Consider the following 12,674-nt stretch of genomic DNA (forward strand, 5'->3'; position numbering starts at 1 on the left):
TTGAGGAAGCATCGTTCCACCTCGATGTAGCTGACTGAAGTATCTACCCCGAACTCGATGATAAACCATCCTATAATTTGATCAAGCGAATGGTCCATAGCGTGCATGACCTTATCTTCAGAGGCTTCTAGTATGCGCACCAACTCTGGAGTCCACACAATCAGTTTGTCGAGCCTACACCTTCCCTAATTGTCTGCTAGCTTCGCGATCCACTCAAACAACTCAAAGGGGAAGGATGCAAAGAAAATTTTGTGGGTTTCCGTATATATAAGTAGCACTCTAACCATTGTTACTTCGATACTCATGGATTCCTATTTTCTTGTGCCCCGAACTCGTGAATCTTTCTGTACAACCACCCTTCAATTTCTTTCTTTGTCAGATTCCAGTGACACGACATCAGACATCTCTTATCCAGATCCGTGTCTCGACAATGTAACCATTTTTTGGCTTGTTGGGGCATGACCCAGGTTCAGAGGTGATTTAGCCAAACAAATCCCAATACTACTAGCCCTTTTGGAAACAGTCCATGGAGCGCACACTGAGGTCTCACCCAAAGTAGTAAGTGAGGGTGCTAGAACTAGGTTTCCGGCACCCTGGAGATGTCTGATGGGTTCAAGTGGTTCACGATTTAACCCTGTGTGCACATTGTTATGCACACTTACCTATACATCGCAGCCTGAGATGTTGCCTTTGCACAGCCCTACTCGGGGGTGAACACTATTATTACTCAAGTCCTTACTAGTATTCCACCGTTAGTTGATTGACTTAGCTTCCTTGCATGTGTGAAGTATACTTATCAATATAAATCATTCATACAAGTGTGTACAGTAAATAAACAATATATTTGCAATTGATATCAAACATGTAATAACTCAAGAACAAATACACAGAATTTGCATAAAACTTCTCTTTATTATTCTCTTCTTCAGTTACAGACTCGACTCTGCCCTGCTCACTCAGTTGTAGGGGTCTGTACACTTAGCTGTGGAAAATTAGGCCTCTGTACACTCAGCTGCAGAGCCTTCTCCTACACTACGACTCAAAGACAGACTTAGACACTTACTACTCAATCCCTTAGACATGTTATCTCTTTACACTTAGAGCATCGCTCTATTTATACAATCCCATGGTCTGTGGACCATGGGTAGGCCGACATTACATTACAAACTAGGGCGGACAATCCTATGACTCTAACATACTTCCGTGCCCACAATTCATAGGGCTTTATAACATTATCTGGTCACAACATGGGCTTTGAGCCCCAAAACATGCCTCAGGGGGGATTCCATGCCCAACATGGTCTGCACAAGGCCTGATATTGTACATGCAGTGGGAGTTGTAAGTAGGTACATGAATAATCCAGGAAAACATTGGATGGTAGTGAAGTGGATTCTCAGGTATTTGAGAGGTTCCACAAATAAAAAATTATGCTTTGGTGGTTCAAACATTGCTCTATAGGGATATGTTGATTTAGATATGGCGGGTGATATAGATAACAGGAGGAGCACAATAGGGTATGTGTTTATTGTAGGTGGAACAATTTTTAGTTGGGTTTCGAAAATGCAAAGTGTTGTTTCTCTCTCAACATCAAAAGTAGAGTATGTTGTTGCTTTAGAGGCTAGTAAAGAAATGATTTGGTTACAAAGGTTTCTAGATGAATTGGATAAGAAGCAGTAGTTGGGCACGTTATACAGTGATAGCCAGAGTGCCATACATCTTGCAAAGAAATCTGCATTTCGTTCCAAGTCTAATCAAGTACCATTTCATACGGTTAGCGTTGGAAGATGGACAGTTGAAGCTGGAAAGGATACACACTAGCTAAAATCCTACAGATATGTTAACAAAAGTTGTAACCAGGGAGAAACTGAGATTCTACTCAGTTTCAGTTGGTATTCAAGTATGATGAAGAAGATGAGAAACAACCAGGTCCAAAGTAGTGTCCTTGTCCAGCAAATGAAGCAGCGGTGGAGTTGCTATAATAAATCTCTAAGTGGGAGATTGTTGGGTGTGGAGCCTGATTATATTTTGTATTCAAAGGTAGCACCGCATTGGACCCTAGTTCCTAATGTGGTAGCAACACCACCCATAAAATGTGTACTGCTAGGGGGGTCCAGGGGGGGCGACGATGATTATTTGGAGCCCCCTCGGCGGTGGACTAGGGGCACTACCCCAAAGCTAAAAATAGATGTAAAATTTCCTTGTAAAATGTTGTAATTTCGTAGTCAATGTGGCTCGTTCATTAAGCAGAGATCTGACGGTAGAAGTTATGTTTAATTTAGGGTATTTTTCCCTAGAAGGTAACCCCTCGCTATATATGAGGAAATTGTATTGCATCCATGTAGATCTATATTCTGAGTGAGAAAGAGAGAGCATATTGTGTGAGATCAAAGAGGGAATTACAACGGATCTGTTGTAGGTTGTATCTCTTCATTTTGATGGATAATATAAAAGGAATGACTGGTTGATTCTTCGTGGACGTAGCCCAAATTGGGTGAACCATGTATATCTGTGTATCTATTGTTTTATGTTTTTATATTTCTGAAATATATTTTATGTGTTCCATTGCTCTGTAATATATAATTTTCTAACAACTAGTATCAGAGATGAAGGACTATTTTGTTAATAAAATCACAAGAGAGAAGGGTTCCTGGCTCGAGTGGGAGCAATGGCGGAATATGGTAGATTTAGTTTAAAAACATTTAATGGACAAAACTACCAACTGTGGAAGATGTAGATGGAAGATTATCTGTATCAGAAAGATCTGTACCTACCATTAAGCAGAAAGAAAAAGAAGACGATGAGTATGACAGACAAAAAATGGGATACTATCGACAGAAAGGCACTTGGAACAATACAGTTGTGCCTGGCGGTGCCGGTAGCCTTTAATATTTCAAAGGAAATGACAACAGAGGGTTTAATGTTGGCATTGGAAAAATTATATGAAAAACCCTCAGCCTCAAATAAGGTATTTCTTATGAAGCATTTATTTAATATGAAGATGTCAGAAGGTCGATCTCTTGCTAATCATTTAAATGAATTTAATACCGTTACCAGCAGTGAAGTTCTGTAGGGGTAACTTTTGATGATGAAGTTAGGCCTTTGCTATTTCTATGCTCATTGCCAGAAAGTTGGAAGGGTTTAGTTATGGCCATTAGTAACTCTATCTCTCGATCTAGTAGTTTAAAGTTTGATGATGTTGCCGGTGCAATCCTTAGCGAGGAAATGCGACAGAAAAGCTCCGGTGAGACATCAAGCAATGCTTTGAGTATAGAGACTAGGGGAAGAAAAATGGAAAGAGGAAGGAGCCCATGATATCATAGTAAGCCAAGTAAAGGTAGATCCAAGTCTAGTTCAGGGATAGTGTGTTGGAAATGCAGGAAGAAAGGACACCTAAAGAAAGATTGCAAGTCTCGAAAGTGGAAAGAAGGAGACATGCAACAAGAAAACAATCATGAAGTGAATTTGATAAGTGATGTGTTGCAAGATGCTTTGATTCTTTCATTAGAAAATATTATTGATGCCTGGGTGGTAGAGTTAGGGGCCTCATTCCATTCCACACTTGATAGGAAACATTTTCATGATTTTGTTCAAGGAGATTTTGGACAGGTTCGATTAGGTGATGATAAACCTTGTAAAATCATTGGAATGGGTACAATTTCCATAAAATAGAAGAATGGAAATCAATGGCTATTGAAGGAGGTAATGAAAGTTCCATATCTAAAGAAAAATCTGATTTCAATAAGGCAGTTGGGAGGTGAATGTTGTGTAACTACTTTTACAGATAAAACCTGGAAGGTCACTAAAGGAGCCTTGGCAATAGAAAAAAAGAGAAAAGGTTGGTACATTGTATTTATGCAATGGTATTTCTAATTCTATAATTGATTTATCCTCTATAGGAGAAGATACAACATTTTGGCATCAGACGTTTGGGCACATGAGTGAGAAGGGGATGCAGATTCTTCACTCAAGAAATTTGTTGCCAGGTTTGAAGCATGTTGATTTAAAATTATGTGAGAATTGTGTTTATGGAAAATGGAAGAGAGACAGATTCCTCAGAGTTGGGAAAGAAAAGAAGAGCGAACAATTAGATCTTGTGCAGACAAATGTATGGGGACCTGCTTAGGTATCATCTCTTGGCTGCTCTTGTTATTATGTTACTTTTATTGATGATGAAACTAGAAAAACCTGGATTTATTGTATTCAAAATAAATCTGATGTATTTGATACATTCAAGAAATGGAAAGCATTGGTTGAAAATAAGATAGGAAAAAGGTTGAAGTGCCTCAGATCAGACAATCGAGGTGAATATTGAAGCAAAGAGTTTAATAGGTACTGTTCAGAGAATGGAATTCACAGAGAGAAGATAGTTCCAGGAACACTACAAGATAATGGTATGTCAGAAAGGATGAACAAGACAATCATGGAGTGTGCAAGGTGCATGAGATTGCATGCATGATTGACTTCACACTTTTGGGTAGATGATGTAGATACTATTGTTTATATAATAAATAGAGGGCCTTCAAGTTCCTTGGATGGTGGCATTCCAGAGGAGGCATGGACATGTAAAAAGGTAAACTAATTTTAAAAAAAATTGGTTGTGAAGCCTTTGTCCACATTGATAAAGAGAATAGAACAAAGCTTGAGGCAAAATCAAAGAAATTTATCTTTATTGGATATGGTGTTAATGATTTTGGTTATCGCTTTTATCATTATGAAAAACACAAAATCATTAGGAGCAGATATGTCATATTCAATGAAAAGGTTTTATGTAAGGATTAGATGCAGGAAAAGAAATAAGAAAAATAAAACAGAGAATACAGAGTGCTTGATGAGATCACAGAAAAAGTGAAGGTGCCTAGAAATCATAATGACCAATGACCAGAACAACAACAACAATAAGCACCTCAAACACTAGAAACTGGTGTTAGAATATCTACTAGGATATGTGGACCCCCTAAATGATACTCTCCTTCATTATATTATGTATTTTTGATTGATTTTGGTGAAACCAAAATGTTATGAAGAAGCAGTGCAAGCAGAAACTAGAAAGAAGTGGAAGAAATCCATGAAAGAAGAGATGGACTCCTTAGCACATAACCAGACTTGGGACTTAGTCAGGTTTCCTGTAAGTAAAACAACATTACAGAATAAATGGGTTTACAGGTTGAAGGAAGAAGATGGAGGTAGAAAAAGGTATAAAGCTAGACTTGTGGTGAAGAAATTTTCACAAAAAAGGGTATAGACTTTGATGAGATATTATCTCCTGTTGTTAAAATGACTTCAATCAGAACTATTTTAAGTATAGTAGCAACTAAAGATTTGCATTTTCAGAAATTAGATGTAAAGACAACCTTTCTTCATTGGGATTTGGAGGAAGAGATATATATGCAACATCGACAAGGATATGAGGTAAAAGGGAAGGAGAAACTAATGTGTAGGTTGAAGAAGAGATTGTATGACTTAAAACAGGCTCCAAGGTAGCGATATCTAAAATTTGGCAGGTTTATGTCTGAATAAGGTTATATTATATGTCACTCTGATCAACGTGTTTATCTTAAAAGGAAAAATTATGGCAGCTATATTATATTGTTATTGTGTGTAGATGACATGCTTGTTGTAGGTTCTAACATGTAGGAAGTAAATGTGATCCAAAGAAAATTGGCAAACTCATTTGCAATGAAGGATTTGGGTGTTGCAAAACAAATCCTTGGTATGAGAATAAATAGAGACAGGAAGAATTGAAAACTAACATTGTCTCGGAGTGAGTACATAGAAAAGGTGTTGAAAAGATTTAATATGCAGAATAAAAAACTAGTTACTATAGATTTGGCTAGCCATTTCAAACTAAGTAAGGACGTGTGTCCCAAAACTCAGGAATAAATGGCTTATATGTCTAAAGTTCCACATGCATTAGCAGTTGGAAGCTTAATGTATGAAATGGTTTGCACAAGGCTTGATATTGCACATGCATTGGGAGTTGTAAGCAAGTACATCAACAATCTAGGAAAAGAACATTGGATGGCAGTGAAGTGGATTCTTAGGTATTTGAGAGGTACTACAAATCAAGCGTTATGCTTTGGTCGTTCAAACGTTTCTCTACAGGAATATCTTAATGCAAATATGGTGGGTGATAGAGATAATAAGAGGAGCACAACAGGCTATGTGTTTACTATAGGTGGAACAACTATTAGTTGGGTTTCAAAAATGGAATTTTTTGTTGTGCTCTCAATAATAGAAGCAGAGTATGTTGCTGCTATAGAGGCTAGAAAAGAAATGATTTGGTTACAAATATTTTTGGATGAATTGGGTAAGAAGTAGGAGTTGGGCAAGTTATACAATGACAGCTAGAGTGCCATACATCTTTCAAAGAACTATGCATTTCATTCCAAGACTAAACATATACAACTCTAGTACCATTTCATATGATTAGCATTGGAAGATGGACAGTTGAAGCTGGAAAAGATACACACTAGCCAGAATCATGCAGATATTTTAACAAAAGTTGTAATCGGGGAGAAACTGAGATTCTTCTCAGTTTCAATTTGTCTTCAAGTATGCTGAAGAAGAGGAGAAATAGCTAGGTCCAAAGTGGAGTCATTGTCTAGAAAATGAAGCAATGGTTGAGTTACTATAATCAGTCTCTAAGTCAGAGATTGTTTGGTGTGGAGCCTGATTATCTTTTGTATTCAAAGGTATCGCCACATTGGACCCCAGTTTGTAATGTGGTGGCAACGTCTCTTGTAAAATGTGCACCACCAAGGGGGGCCACAATGATTATTTGGAGCCCCCCCCCAGCGGGTGATCAAGGGAAGCACCCTCGAAGATAAAAATAGATGTAAAATTGCCTTGTAAAATGTTGTAATTTCGTAGTCAATCTGGGCCGTTCATTAGGCAAAGATCTAACGGTAGAAATTATGTTTAATTTAGGGTATTTTTCCCTAGAAGGAAACCCCTCGCTATATATGAGGAAATTTTATTGCATCCATGTAGATTTATATTCTGAGTGAGAAAGAGATAGGAGATTGTTAGAGAGTGAAGAGGGAATTAAAGCGAATCTGTTGTAGGTTGTATGTCTTCATTTTGCTGGATAATATGAAAGGAAGGATTGGTTGTTTCTCCATGGATGTAACTCAAATTGGGTGAACCACATATATCTGTATCTCTCTTGCTTTATGTGTTTTCTATTTTTATATTTCTGCAATATATTTTCTGTGTTCCATTGCTTTGTAATATAAAATTTTCTAACAGATTACACTTCAGCTAGTGAAACCTTTGCAAAGAGAGATATCTCTGGAGATCTTCACCAAAAGGAAGGTACATTGAAATTCAACAATGACTCTAAAGGCATCCATCCTATTGATGATGAAGAGGCTACACCCTATCATACTATGGGCACTAAGAATGTATGTGATATCTCGAGATTTCTTTTCCTGATTGTAAGGCTGAACTATCTTCTAGGTCCCTTGATTCATTCAGGAGCTCTAGTAGAAAATCAAATGATAATTTGCAAGACTTGTTGGAAAATAGTTTCAAATCCAATTATTTAAATGGTAATGATTATTGTCTTTAAGGATCTTGGAATGGGTGCAATATAAGACATGAGGAAGCACCTGAAATGGTCTCCAAAAGGCACACCATGAAGGGTAAGAACTTCGTCAATAATCCAGCCATTCCTAGGTAAAAGATTTGACTTTTTGATGGATACTTGTGATCTCTACACTAAACCCAGAAAAATTTCTATTGAACTTGTACTAGATCTGCCTTTGGTATAATTTTTGTTTGTAAATTTCCCATGTTGTGGTTTTGTAGTTCAGACAACCAGATTTCTCCATTATCTCTTTGTCTAAGTGACCCTCATCATATAACTCCATGAGTGACTCAACCTATCATTAGGAATTGCAAAAAAAAATTAGTAGGGATGTCTTTCTGATCAATAAGTAATACTGAATTAGTAAGAGCCACTTTCTGTAGGTTGTTGAGTTTCATTGTTTATTATATCAATGATGTAGCATGATCTTACCAAAACAAACCATCAACACAACAATTTGAACTTTGTCCGAAACAACCTAAATATCAGAACGATAACTTCACAAGAATGTAGAATAGGGTAATGCCTCATGAATTGAGATACTTACACTAAATGGTAATGTTTGTGAATGGACCTTGGTCATGCTTGCTTCCTCGACACCCAAAAAATATCCAAAATCTTCATTTTGGAGATCCCTTGAATCTGTCGGTTCTTCATCCTCTACTATTTTCATATTTTTCTCAAGACTCAGTGCCCTATTCCTCCATAGTGCCATGATTGTCCTATTTGACATATAAATTGTAGTTTCTTAGGAATCAGACAAGAAATATATTTCAAGCTTTGTTCAAAATTCCAAACTAGCTTGTCTCAAATTCATGCACATCCACTCTTTATTTTCAATTTTCTTTATTGGAATTCATGCAAATCAATCCTCTTTCATTGATCCAATATTACTTCTGCCATTTTTACAAGTGACAGAGGACAATGTATGGTTTCTACGATGAGAAAATAACTCAATGTGTACCTTCATGCAACATTGTAGGAAACAAAGGATTGAAAATGGAACTGGAGTCTTCCTCTGTCATTTGTGTACTTTGCATCGTGGCTAGAATAAAGGCCTTTGACTCTGTGAAGGAATATGACTAGAGATGGGCTACCCATTGATGCTAAGGAAGGAGGAAACTCCATTATTTCCTCTATATCTTCCCACAGGAAGGAAAATTTGGTTTTATGTCCAAAGAGATTTGCATAGAAACCTAACATCCTTGCAGATAAGAATAAGCGACCCTACAAAACATAAATTCACTTGAGACCCATGTTTTGTTCTGTTATTTGAAACAACTCATGAAAATGTATCTAGGTGAGGCATAGATACCCAAAGGGTCATTTTACATTTCAAGTAGCAAGAAAAATCATTAACCATTTTACGTTGAATTTTCTTGAGGTGAGCATCTGACAATCTTCATAGAATTATTTCTCATTCTCATGATGTCTATGAAAATAGGGAAATCCATTGAACTATATGTATGTCAAGGAAAAAAAAAGTATCTACTTGAGATTTGATATCGAAATATGAATAAATTTTTCCAACTTCCTTTTCAATCTTTGTTATGTACTGAGTAACAACATCAAGACCCTTTGTATCTGTTAGGAATATCCTAAGGTGCAACTTCGATTGGCAAGTTTGTGGCAGTCTTCCCTAAAGTGGGATGTACAAATCAGCCAACTCCTATGAAGTAAATTTCAGAAAATTGATCTCAACATAGCCTAGAGATGTAGCCTTAGCAAAATGCCCATCAAATTCAAATACTTATACATCCATCACAGAAGGAGGTTGTTGTGTCACATCATATTCAAATATTTCTACAAAATTATTTGGAGAATGAAAGTTAGAATTAAAATCATGAAACAGAAGCATGGAGAAGCATATAATCTCAAGCACAAAATATCTGGATAGTTTTATGACATTTTAGCATGCCATTGAGGATCAAGTGTCTATAGTTTGATTTAACTTGCTCGGGGTTTCCAATTACAAGTAAATAACAATATGGATCTGAATAACCAGTAACATCTACAACAGAGAAATTATCTCCTTCAACTAGGGCAAATGTCAATAGCCATCCATCTACCTATGCTTTAATTCCATGATCACCATTTGTAATCAAGCCATGAATAAGTTTGAGAAACCAAAATATTTTTTAACAATTGTAAGTCTTAATTTTAACTAAATAAGAGCTCTAGGAACTAAAGTGACTCGGAGGATGAATGGCATATTGTCGTATCCTTTTGGAACTGTGCATGCATGAAATGTGAAATCATCTTGAATATATGCTCCACTTGGAGAACAACCCAGATGTAATAACTTCTCTCAAAATCGAGTAAATCCAGCCCACCAAATTCCAAGCCCTGTATCACACTGGGATTAGCCAGGAAGATGTGAAAAAGGAGATATGCCAAAGAAAATAATGTACATACCAAGGTAAAAACCCCAACATAACTAAAAATAAGCTTTCATTCTAATTGGGGATCCATTTGCAAATATAACCTTGGTTGTTCTTGCTCAGAGGCCAAGGATGAAACATCCAGTGGTGTAACATACTAAGAAAGAAACTTGGAAAAATGTTGGTAGTTGTCCTTCAGTCCTTGTCTCACCCCACCTTCAATCATGATTTTCATCATTGTACTTTGAATAAAATTCATTCTCCAGGAAATAGAAAGATGGGAGGATTCCTCTTTGGTTGGTACTTTTGGCCCTGGTGTGATGCAGAAAAGTAATCCACATCTGGTGTTGTTATACTTGCTAATACTGAAAAGACACTCCCATCTCCTATGAGATAAGTTTGTCCTTTTGTAGCTTTGATGGCCTTCACTAGTTTAGTTGCAACTTTGGTGTATGTGACCACTCTTTTCATGGGTTCCCCCACTGCTTTTCTCCAAGGTCCTTCAACAAGGTCAGTTGTCCCCTCTAGTTGTGCTAGCTCATGCTTGAAATCATTGTTGGGCCCAAAGAGAATGGCATTTAGATTTCTAGGACTAGTAGCATAGGTTTGGTCTAAAAGAATTCCTCCTGGTAGAGGGCTAGGAATTTCCTGTTCACCTGAATCTGTGCTATCAAAGCCTTCTTCAAAAAACCCATCTGACTACTCTTCCTTTGAATTATCTTCACAATCATGGTAATTTTCTGACAATTCTGACTCAACACTTTCAATTTGGTTGGTAGTTTCGGTAGTTTTCTTGGTAATTTCTGTAATTTTGTTGGTAGTTTCTATATTTTTGTTCATGAACATTGCAAAGAAACTGCCTGTGAGGGATGGGGTATTCATTTTATCTTCTTGTACAGATGATGCTTCTTCTGATGCTCCAAATCAAAAGGAGGACAGTGAAATGTTGGAAATTATTGCCAATGTTTCCATTAGTTTTGTTGATTCCCTTGTGCTAAGGCTTTCTGCATTAACATATCTAGTCAACCCAGACTCTTGATGAAGAAATATGTTGTAATTCTCTCTACCATATAGAGATACAGTGAGAAGAATCTCCCTTGAATTGCAAACATCACTGAGTGTTTGTTTTTGAGTTTTGGTAATGAAGTATCTGACTAGGTAATCGAATGCATTCTTGAGTCTACCCCCTTACAATCAACTCTATTCCAAACTACAACTAAAAGAGACAAATTAGGGTGCAGAGAAGAATGGATTCAAAAAAACCCTTTCAAGTTCAGGAGTCAAATCAAATCATAGGTGAATGATAGCCTCAATCAAATTTCTGCAAGTGCAAATTATCTTATGTCATTCTTCAGAAATTGGTTTTTAAGCCAAATAAACATTTAAAGAGTGGATACAGATAATTTAACCAGTAAAGTGAACTTAGAAATGTTTTCTTTCTTGAATCCTAGAGAAGATAACAACATGCGTCAAGCTTAGGATTTTAGTGAAGATATCGTTGATGATAGTGTTCATTCATTTGCTGATTTTGTTGGGGAGACATGTAGTATAAAATCCAAGACATTAGATAATTCTTTTACTGAAACTAAAGGTAGAACAATTGGACATCAAGGTGAATAGTTAGAGACATATTCAGGGAAATATTTGGTTTACCTCTACAAGGTATCTCATTGGGTGTTCAAACAGATGAGGAACTGATTGTTGAAGTTGGATCAGAAAGGGTAACTCAAGAATCAAACTAGATATTAAAACACATGCAAAGGTTGGAAATTTGGGATCAGAGGTATAACTTCCTTGAAGACCCTGAATTGTTTGAGAATTATGGGTGTCAATTTTCTGAGGACATGGTTAATGCAGTAATAAAAGCATTGTTAGGACCACCTCAACAGGAAAAAGAGTGCAGACTTGGTCATGAATATTTTGTTACAATTGGAATGAGGGATTTTGTACAAGCTTCAGATATTATTGAAATGTAAAATGAGAATACAAGCATAAAAGAAAGTGAGTTGTGTGACTCCAAAAAAGAAAGTGAAATTAATTCCAAAATTGAGTATGTGCCATTCAGTGCCAGTCCAAACAGTTTGGGGACAGACACAGAGCTTTGTGAAACATCAAAAGGGTGGAAGAGTAATGATACAGATAATTTACATCTTCTTCCAGAATGTGACAATGCCCAACAGACTCATGTTTTTCAAGGTATGCCTTAGTTTGTGTTTACCTTTCACTGCTTAAAATGTTGTTAGACCATTGTAACTTCCAATTATTTTCTTTTTAGTCATGCTATTTTGCAATGAGAAAAAAAAAGTATACCAATTTGTAGCCTTAGAATCCAAACCAAAAATCAGTTTGACAGATCACAAGAATAAGTATTCATGAAAAATACAAACCATGTCTAGCTTGTACATAGACTCACATGCACCATAAAGTGACTTTGCAGTAGTACCATCCACAACAAAGTCCTTTTCCAGTTCCCTGTGAACTAAACATAGTCAGCAAGATCTATAAAAGGAATCCAAATCTAGCATTCAATATTTTCTGAGTCAAGAACATATATCTCTCAATAACACAAAGTAAGCTCCTACGTGTTTCCAAAAGATCCAAAAGTTACTTCATTTAACCCCCTGAATTTAATAAAAATAAATGAAAATGTTGAATCAAAGTCAACAATTCACAGATAAGGAAATAATTTCTTAAGAAGCATATCT

The 12,674-nt window shown here is 36.6% G+C and overlaps 1 pseudogene; it reads right to left on the minus strand.

Annotated features, from left to right (window-relative positions):
* LOC149193020 (C2 and GRAM domain-containing protein At1g03370-like) overlaps positions 1-12,674 on the minus strand; it is a 130,974-nt pseudogene that overhangs the window by 24,389 nt on the left and 93,911 nt on the right.

Source organism: Pinus tabuliformis, chromosome 2_2 (genome assembly GCF_031772625.1).
Source record: "Pinus tabuliformis cultivar Carrire ecotype Pingquan chromosome 2_2, CPIR1, whole genome shotgun sequence".
Classification (NCBI taxonomy): Eukaryota; Viridiplantae; Streptophyta; class Pinopsida; order Pinales; family Pinaceae; genus Pinus; species Pinus tabuliformis.